Raw genomic sequence first — 9,764 nt, 5'->3', positions numbered from 1 at the left:
AAATTTGCCTCCACATTAATACTGACTTGTTTCCATGGTGAAATAAACACAGGAAGGCATGTAAAGTATGACTTACTGAAATGTGCTCGAACCCTACAGGTTACACAACACCAAATGTTTTCCCATAGACTTCTATAGTAACCTTATATTTTTTTAAAAAATATCCAGGCTATCAACAGCCATTCCATGTACACATGGGCACAGTCTGGCCTCTAAGCTACAATAAAACACAAGTTGTGGCCAACTTGTCCGGCACATTTGCCAAGCACAGGAAGCGGAACACATCAACCCCCAGCTCCGCACCGAATGTCACCTACTTCCAAATATATGTACACACATAGGCATAACCCATGGTGATAAAAATGACAGCACTAAATACTTAAAATTGTGGTCAATTTTAATAACAGGGTGGATGTGCTTTTAAAACACATACACATCTTACACTATTTCATCCAATCACAGCTGTCACAGGCCTCTGTCCGTTTGAGTTGTTTCCATACGGTCCTCGCTCGGGCAGCATGTGATACTGATATAGTGTAGTGGAACCTGTAGAAAAAATGGTCTGCATCTGCACTAGGCCAATCTGTGATTTATGTACTGTATATACATGTAACTTCTCAGAAAAAAAATAAAACTGCATGAAACCTCAATATTTTTTTCTGTCCAACATATCTTTTATGGCAAAAGAATAAAGAGATTTGCTGCACTGATAGAGGTGTAAGAGTTACATCATGTATACTTCATCAAAGCTTTGCAAAAATGCATTTCTGCTTTCATAGAGAAAGTTTTCAAATCATGTATATACCATGGGAGTTTACTCCTATTTCACAAAAGAAGGGGGTCATGGGTTGATTCCATACATGACTGGGGCTGCCTAGATCATATCAACCCAGAATATATTTTGAAAGACCAAAATCATGGAATACAGGCCAGAAATTGGAGAGATTTCACACTAAGCAGCTTTAGCATCTTGACATATGTAAGGCTGGTTGATGAAGTTTGTCAGAAAGTATTAAGTGAGGAGATGCATAATGCCTAGCTGTCTGGAACACTGATCAGAGTACCCTGCCGCCTGTTCGTCGATCAAGGCAAATGACCCCTTAAACAGATGAAGTCACTTTTAGACCACAGCATGATAGGAACTTATGCTTGAATCTATTGATTCTTCAAGCTAAGACTTTAAAAAACTTCCAGGAAATCAAAACTATTTACTGTGTATTGTTTTGAGGTTGTTAGACTTGACAGTTTCATGTATAAGCCAGTTTACAGGGTACAAAGTGAAAATATCCTCATAATTTTGGAAATTGATTGGTTAACCTGCCCAAAACTGAATATTTCTATTCAGAGTTAACAGTATTTGACAGTATCAGCTAAAAACAGTGTTTCTCTGCAATAATTTATGGGTTACTGGGTGACAAGAACACATATTGTCTATGGGTAAACAAGGGAGATAATTTAAAGACATCACACACTCTCATGTCAATAAAATTTGTGGTCAGACCCATTCTACAAGGGTCAGTTGTTATTATTTACATCTAATCAACTTCTTGGGTTCATGTACAGCAGTTAATTCATGTCTGGCAAAAAGAAATACTGCACAGTGAGGCATTAAGAGAGCATGGTCAGAAACCTCTAATGGATGATGCTGACCGAGTGGTGGAAGTTACCAGTCAGACATTGTGGTGTTTTAACTGGACTGGGGTACTTAAATGTACTGTATGTACCTATATATCCAAGTACTGCAACTGATACAAGGTGGTAAGGCATATCGAAGAAAAGGGTGTGTGCTTGATTAGACGCAGTCAACAACAGACTTCAGACCGGCTTGTCGAAATACCACATTGGATGTGAAGGCTTCTGTTTCTGCTGTATGTGTGCATACACACCTCCCATTCATCAACAGGCATTCTGCAAGCTGAAAATAATGTTGCTATTACATTAAATGTCAAATCATAAAATCCAAAACAGCAATGAGACAGTTGTAGATAAAACAAAAAATAATTTTGAAAGTCATATGTGTTAAAAAGGGGGATTTTTTTTTAAAAAAGGAAAGAAAATTAAGTTGATTCACATGCAAAAGGGGTCAGACAGAAAGAATTGACCATATGCTTCAGTGTTTACATTTAAAACAAGGGTTTGTGACATGTTCAGCTGTCCAGTGATCATATTTCATGATTTTATCATCATTTAACTTTAATTTGACCCTCAGGGGATTACCTCAGACACTCACATTGTTATAATAGTGTTTATTTCGGCTTACTTTGTTGTCAAATTCATCAGTTCCAACAAATTCAGAAGCAGGTAACCATTAATCAAGGGTAGAACTCACCATAGGGGTCTATTACCACTGTTGGGCCTCAAAACGAAGCAACGTTCATATTCACAACACTAGAACAATCTATTCCACTCAAAACAACCCTATCTTTACTCCCATCACCTTTAAATTTGCCTCCACATTAATACTGACTTGTTTCCATGGTGAAATAAACACAGGAAGGCATGTAAAGTATGACTTACTGAAATGTGCTCGAACCCTACAGGTTACACAACACCAAATGTTTTCCCATAGACTTCTATAGTAACCTTATATTTTTTTAAAAAATATCCAGGCTATCAACAGCCATTCCATGTACACATGGGCACAGTCTGGCCTCTAAGCTACAATAAAACACAAGTTGTGGCCAACTTGTCCGGCACATTTGCCAAGCACAGGAAGCGGAACACATCAACCCCCAGCTCCGCACCGAATGTCACCTACTTCCAAATATATGTACACACATAGGCATAACCCATGGTGATAAAAATGACAGCACTAAATACTTAAAATTGTGGTCAATTTTAATAACAGGGTGGATGTGCTTTTAAAACACATACACATCTTACACTATTTCATCCAATCACAGCTGTCACAGGCCTCTGTCCGTTTGAGTTGTTTCCATACGGTCCTCGCTCGGGCAGCATGTGATACTGATATAGTGTAGTGGAACCTGTAGAAAAAATGGTCTGCATCTGCACTAGGCCAATCTGTGATTTATGTACTGTATATACATGTAACTTCTCAGAAAAAAAATAAAACTGCATGAAACCTCAATATTTTTTTCTGTCCAACATATCTTTTATGGCAAAAGAATAAAGAGATTTGCTGCACTGATAGAGGTGTAAGAGTTACATCATGTATACTTCATCAAAGCTTTGCAAAAATGCATTTCTGCTTTCATAGAGAAAGTTTTCAAATCATGTATATACCATGGGAGTTTACTCCTATTTCACAAAAGAAGGGGGTCATGGGTTGATTCCATACATGACTGGGGCTGCCTAGATCATATCAACCCAGAATATATTTTGAAAGACCAAAATCATGGAATACAGGCCAGAAATTGGAGAGATTTCACACTAAGCAGCTTTAGCATCTTGACATATGTAAGGCTGGTTGATGAAGTTTGTCAGAAAGTATTAAGTGAGGAGATGCATAATGCCTAGCTGTCTGGAACACTGATCAGAGTACCCTGCCGCCTGTTCGTCGATCAAGGCAAATGACCCCTTAAACAGATGAAGTCACTTTTAGACCACAGCATGATAGGAACTTATGCTTGAATCTATTGATTCTTCAAGCTAAGACTTTAAAAAACTTCCAGGAAATCAAAACTATTTACTGTGTATTGTTTTGAGGTTGTTAGACTTGACAGTTTCATGTATAAGCCAGTTTACAGGGTACAAAGTGAAAATATCCTCATAATTTTGGAAATTGATTGGTTAACCTGCCCAAAACTGAATATTTCTATTCAGAGTTAACAGTATTTGACAGTATCAGCTAAAAACAGTGTTTCTCTGCAATAATTTATGGGTTACTGGGTGACAAGAACACATATTGTCTATGGGTAAACAAGGGAGATAATTTAAAGACATCACACACTCTCATGTCAATAAAATTTGTGGTCAGACCCATTCTACAAGGGTCAGTTGTTATTATTTACATCTAATCAACTTCTTGGGTTCATGTACAGCAGTTAATTCATGTCTGGCAAAAAGAAATACTGCACAGTGAGGCATTAAGAGAGCATGGTCAGAAACCTCTAATGGATGATGCTGACCGAGTGGTGGAAGTTACCAGTCAGACATTGTGGTGTTTTAACTGGACTGGGGTACTTAAATGTACTGTATGTACCTATATATCCAAGTACTGCAACTGATACAAGGTGGTAAGGCATATCGAAGAAAAGGGTGTGTGCTTGATTAGACGCAGTCAACAACAGACTTCAGACCGGCTTGTCGAAATACCACATTGGATGTGAAGGCTTCTGTTTCTGCTGTATGTGTGCATACACACCTCCCATTCATCAACAGGCATTCTGCAAGCTGAAAATAATGTTGCTATTACATTAAATGTCAAATCATAAAATCCAAAACAGCAATGAGACAGTTGTAGATAAAACAAAAAATAATTTTGAAAGTCATATGTGTTAAAAAGGGGGATTTTTTTTTAAAAAAGGAAAGAAAATTAAGTTGATTCACATGCAAAAGGGGTCAGACAGAAAGAATTGACCATATGCTTCAGTGTTTACATTTAAAACAAGGGTTTGTGACATGTTCAGCTGTCCAGTGATCATATTTCATGATTTTATCATCATTTAACTTTAATTTGACCCTCAGGGGATTACCTCAGACACTCACATTGTTATAATAGTGTTTATTTCGGCTTACTTTGTTGTCAAATTCATCAGTTCCAACAAATTCAGAAGCAGGTAACCATTAATCAAGGGTAGAACTCACCATAGGGGTCTATTACCACTGTTGGGCCTCAAAACGAAGCAACGTTCATATTCACAACACTAGAACAATCTATTCCACTCAAAACAACCCTATCTTTACTCCCATCACCTTTAAATTTGCCTCCACATTAATACTGACTTGTTTCCATGGTGAAATAAACACAGGAAGGCATGTAAAGTATGACTTACTGAAATGTGCTCGAACCCTACAGGTTACACAACACCAAATGTTTTCCCATAGACTTCTATAGTAACCTTATATTTTTTTAAAAAATATCCAGGCTATCAACAGCCATTCCATGTACACATGGGCACAGTCTGGCCTCTAAGCTACAATAAAACACAAGTTGTGGCCAACTTGTCCGGCACATTTGCCAAGCACAGGAAGCGGAACACATCAACCCCCAGCTCCGCACCGAATGTCACCTACTTCCAAATATATGTACACACATAGGCATAACCCATGGTGATAAAAATGACAGCACTAAATACTTAAAATTGTGGTCAATTTTAATAACAGGGTGGATGTGCTTTTAAAACACATACACATCTTACACTATTTCATCCAATCACAGCTGTCACAGGCCTCTGTCCGTTTGAGTTGTTTCCATACGGTCCTCGCTCGGGCAGCATGTGATACTGATATAGTGTAGTGGAACCTGTAGAAAAAATGGTCTGCATCTGCACTAGGCCAATCTGTGATTTATGTACTGTATATACATGTAACTTCTCAGAAAAAAAATAAAACTGCATGAAACCTCAATATTTTTTTCTGTCCAACATATCTTTTATGGCAAAAGAATAAAGAGATTTGCTGCACTGATAGAGGTGTAAGAGTTACATCATGTATACTTCATCAAAGCTTTGCAAAAATGCATTTCTGCTTTCATAGAGAAAGTTTTCAAATCATGTATATACCATGGGAGTTTACTCCTATTTCACAAAAGAAGGGGGTCATGGGTTGATTCCATACATGACTGGGGCTGCCTAGATCATATCAACCCAGAATATATTTTGAAAGACCAAAATCATGGAATACAGGCCAGAAATTGGAGAGATTTCACACTAAGCAGCTTTAGCATCTTGACATATGTAAGGCTGGTTGATGAAGTTTGTCAGAAAGTATTAAGTGAGGAGATGCATAATGCCTAGCTGTCTGGAACACTGATCAGAGTACCCTGCCGCCTGTTCGTCGATCAAGGCAAATGACCCCTTAAACAGATGAAGTCACTTTTAGACCACAGCATGATAGGAACTTATGCTTGAATCTATTGATTCTTCAAGCTAAGACTTTAAAAAACTTCCAGGAAATCAAAACTATTTACTGTGTATTGTTTTGAGGTTGTTAGACTTGACAGTTTCATGTATAAGCCAGTTTACAGGGTACAAAGTGAAAATATCCTCATAATTTTGGAAATTGATTGGTTAACCTGCCCAAAACTGAATATTTCTATTCAGAGTTAACAGTATTTGACAGTATCAGCTAAAAACAGTGTTTCTCTGCAATAATTTATGGGTTACTGGGTGACAAGAACACATATTGTCTATGGGTAAACAAGGGAGATAATTTAAAGACATCACACACTCTCATGTCAATAAAATTTGTGGTCAGACCCATTCTACAAGGGTCAGTTGTTATTATTTACATCTAATCAACTTCTTGGGTTCATGTACAGCAGTTAATTCATGTCTGGCAAAAAGAAATACTGCACAGTGAGGCATTAAGAGAGCATGGTCAGAAACCTCTAATGGATGATGCTGACCGAGTGGTGGAAGTTACCAGTCAGACATTGTGGTGTTTTAACTGGACTGGGGTACTTAAATGTACTGTATGTACCTATATATCCAAGTACTGCAACTGATACAAGGTGGTAAGGCATATCGAAGAAAAGGGTGTGTGCTTGATTAGACGCAGTCAACAACAGACTTCAGACCGGCTTGTCGAAATACCACATTGGATGTGAAGGCTTCTGTTTCTGCTGTATGTGTGCATACACACCTCCCATTCATCAACAGGCATTCTGCAAGCTGAAAATAATGTTGCTATTACATTAAATGTCAAATCATAAAATCCAAAACAGCAATGAGACAGTTGTAGATAAAACAAAAAATAATTTTGAAAGTCATATGTGTTAAAAAGGGGGATTTTTTTTTAAAAAAGGAAAGAAAATTAAGTTGATTCACATGCAAAAGGGGTCAGACAGAAAGAATTGACCATATGCTTCAGTGTTTACATTTAAAACAAGGGTTTGTGACATGTTCAGCTGTCCAGTGATCATATTTCATGATTTTATCATCATTTAACTTTAATTTGACCCTCAGGGGATTACCTCAGACACTCACATTGTTATAATAGTGTTTATTTCGGCTTACTTTGTTGTCAAATTCATCAGTTCCAACAAATTCAGAAGCAGGTAACCATTAATCAAGGGTAGAACTCACCATAGGGGTCTATTACCACTGTTGGGCCTCAAAACGAAGCAACGTTCATATTCACAACACTAGAACAATCTATTCCACTCAAAACAACCCTATCTTTACTCCCATCACCTTTAAATTTGCCTCCACATTAATACTGACTTGTTTCCATGGTGAAATAAACACAGGAAGGCATGTAAAGTATGACTTACTGAAATGTGCTCGAACCCTACAGGTTACACAACACCAAATGTTTTCCCATAGACTTCTATAGTAACCTTATATTTTTTTAAAAAATATCCAGGCTATCAACAGCCATTCCATGTACACATGGGCACAGTCTGGCCTCTAAGCTACAATAAAACACAAGTTGTGGCCAACTTGTCCGGCACATTTGCCAAGCACAGGAAGCGGAACACATCAACCCCCAGCTCCGCACCGAATGTCACCTACTTCCAAATATATGTACACACATAGGCATAACCCATGGTGATAAAAATGACAGCACTAAATACTTAAAATTGTGGTCAATTTTAATAACAGGGTGGATGTGCTTTTAAAACACATACACATCTTACACTATTTCATCCAATCACAGCTGTCACAGGCCTCTGTCCGTTTGAGTTGTTTCCATACGGTCCTCGCTCGGGCAGCATGTGATACTGATATAGTGTAGTGGAACCTGTAGAAAAAATGGTCTGCATCTGCACTAGGCCAATCTGTGATTTATGTACTGTATATACATGTAACTTCTCAGAAAAAAAATAAAACTGCATGAAACCTCAATATTTTTTTCTGTCCAACATATCTTTTATGGCAAAAGAATAAAGAGATTTGCTGCACTGATAGAGGTGTAAGAGTTACATCATGTATACTTCATCAAAGCTTTGCAAAAATGCATTTCTGCTTTCATAGAGAAAGTTTTCAAATCATGTATATACCATGGGAGTTTACTCCTATTTCACAAAAGAAGGGGGTCATGGGTTGATTCCATACATGACTGGGGCTGCCTAGATCATATCAACCCAGAATATATTTTGAAAGACCAAAATCATGGAATACAGGCCAGAAATTGGAGAGATTTCACACTAAGCAGCTTTAGCATCTTGACATATGTAAGGCTGGTTGATGAAGTTTGTCAGAAAGTATTAAGTGAGGAGATGCATAATGCCTAGCTGTCTGGAACACTGATCAGAGTACCCTGCCGCCTGTTCGTCGATCAAGGCAAATGACCCCTTAAACAGATGAAGTCACTTTTAGACCACAGCATGATAGGAACTTATGCTTGAATCTATTGATTCTTCAAGCTAAGACTTTAAAAAACTTCCAGGAAATCAAAACTATTTACTGTGTATTGTTTTGAGGTTGTTAGACTTGACAGTTTCATGTATAAGCCAGTTTACAGGGTACAAAGTGAAAATATCCTCATAATTTTGGAAATTGATTGGTTAACCTGCCCAAAACTGAATATTTCTATTCAGAGTTAACAGTATTTGACAGTATCAGCTAAAAACAGTGTTTCTCTGCAATAATTTATGGGTTACTGGGTGACAAGAACACATATTGTCTATGGGTAAACAAGGGAGATAATTTAAAGACATCACACACTCTCATGTCAATAAAATTTGTGGTCAGACCCATTCTACAAGGGTCAGTTGTTATTATTTACATCTAATCAACTTCTTGGGTTCATGTACAGCAGTTAATTCATGTCTGGCAAAAAGAAATACTGCACAGTGAGGCATTAAGAGAGCATGGTCAGAAACCTCTAATGGATGATGCTGACCGAGTGGTGGAAGTTACCAGTCAGACATTGTGGTGTTTTAACTGGACTGGGGTACTTAAATGTACTGTATGTACCTATATATCCAAGTACTGCAACTGATACAAGGTGGTAAGGCATATCGAAGAAAAGGGTGTGTGCTTGATTAGACGCAGTCAACAACAGACTTCAGACCGGCTTGTCGAAATACCACATTGGATGTGAAGGCTTCTGTTTCTGCTGTATGTGTGCATACACACCTCCCATTCATCAACAGGCATTCTGCAAGCTGAAAATAATGTTGCTATTACATTAAATGTCAAATCATAAAATCCAAAACAGCAATGAGACAGTTGTAGATAAAACAAAAAATAATTTTGAAAGTCATATGTGTTAAAAAGGGGGATTTTTTTTTAAAAAAGGAAAGAAAATTAAGTTGATTCACATGCAAAAGGGGTCAGACAGAAAGAATTGACCATATGCTTCAGTGTTTACATTTAAAACAAGGGTTTGTGACATGTTCAGCTGTCCAGTGATCATATTTCATGATTTTATCATCATTTAACTTTAATTTGACCCTCAGGGGATTACCTCAGACACTCACATTGTTATAATAGTGTTTATTTCGGCTTACTTTGTTGTCAAATTCATCAGTTCCAACAAATTCAGAAGCAGGTAACCATTAATCAAGGGTAGAACTCACCATAGGGGTCTATTACCACTGTTGGGCCTCAAAACGAAGCAACGTTCATATTCACAACACTAGAACAATCTATTCCACTCAAAACAACCCTATCTTTACTCCCATCACCTTT

At 37.6% G+C, this 9,764-nt stretch overlaps 1 long non-coding RNA gene across 4 annotated transcripts; it reads right to left on the bottom strand.

The window, feature by feature from the left end:
• Positions 1-379: 379 nt before the first annotated feature.
• Positions 380-9,232, bottom strand: LOC137271558 (uncharacterized). Of its 4 annotated transcripts, none has more exons than XR_010956074.1 (8): positions 9,048-9,232; positions 7,757-7,869; positions 6,607-6,797; positions 5,325-5,428; positions 4,166-4,356; positions 2,884-2,987; positions 1,725-1,915; positions 380-546 (listed from the first exon to the last, which is right to left on the bottom strand). It is a non-coding gene; the product is annotated as an uncharacterized lncRNA (long non-coding RNA). The 4 variants fall into 4 exon arrangements; XR_010956075.1 differs by having other exon boundaries at positions 5,316-5,428; positions 7,766-7,869; XR_010956073.1 differs by having other exon boundaries at positions 2,875-2,987; positions 7,766-7,869.
• Between the last annotated feature and the right edge of the window lie 532 nt (positions 9,233-9,764).

Source organism: Haliotis asinina, unplaced genomic scaffold (genome assembly GCF_037392515.1).
Source record: "Haliotis asinina isolate JCU_RB_2024 unplaced genomic scaffold, JCU_Hal_asi_v2 scaffold_169, whole genome shotgun sequence".
In the NCBI taxonomy this organism is placed as follows: Eukaryota; Metazoa; Mollusca; class Gastropoda; order Lepetellida; family Haliotidae; genus Haliotis; species Haliotis asinina.
Note: the sequence above shows the minus strand (reverse complement) of the source record. Positions and strands in the feature narration are given on the sequence as shown.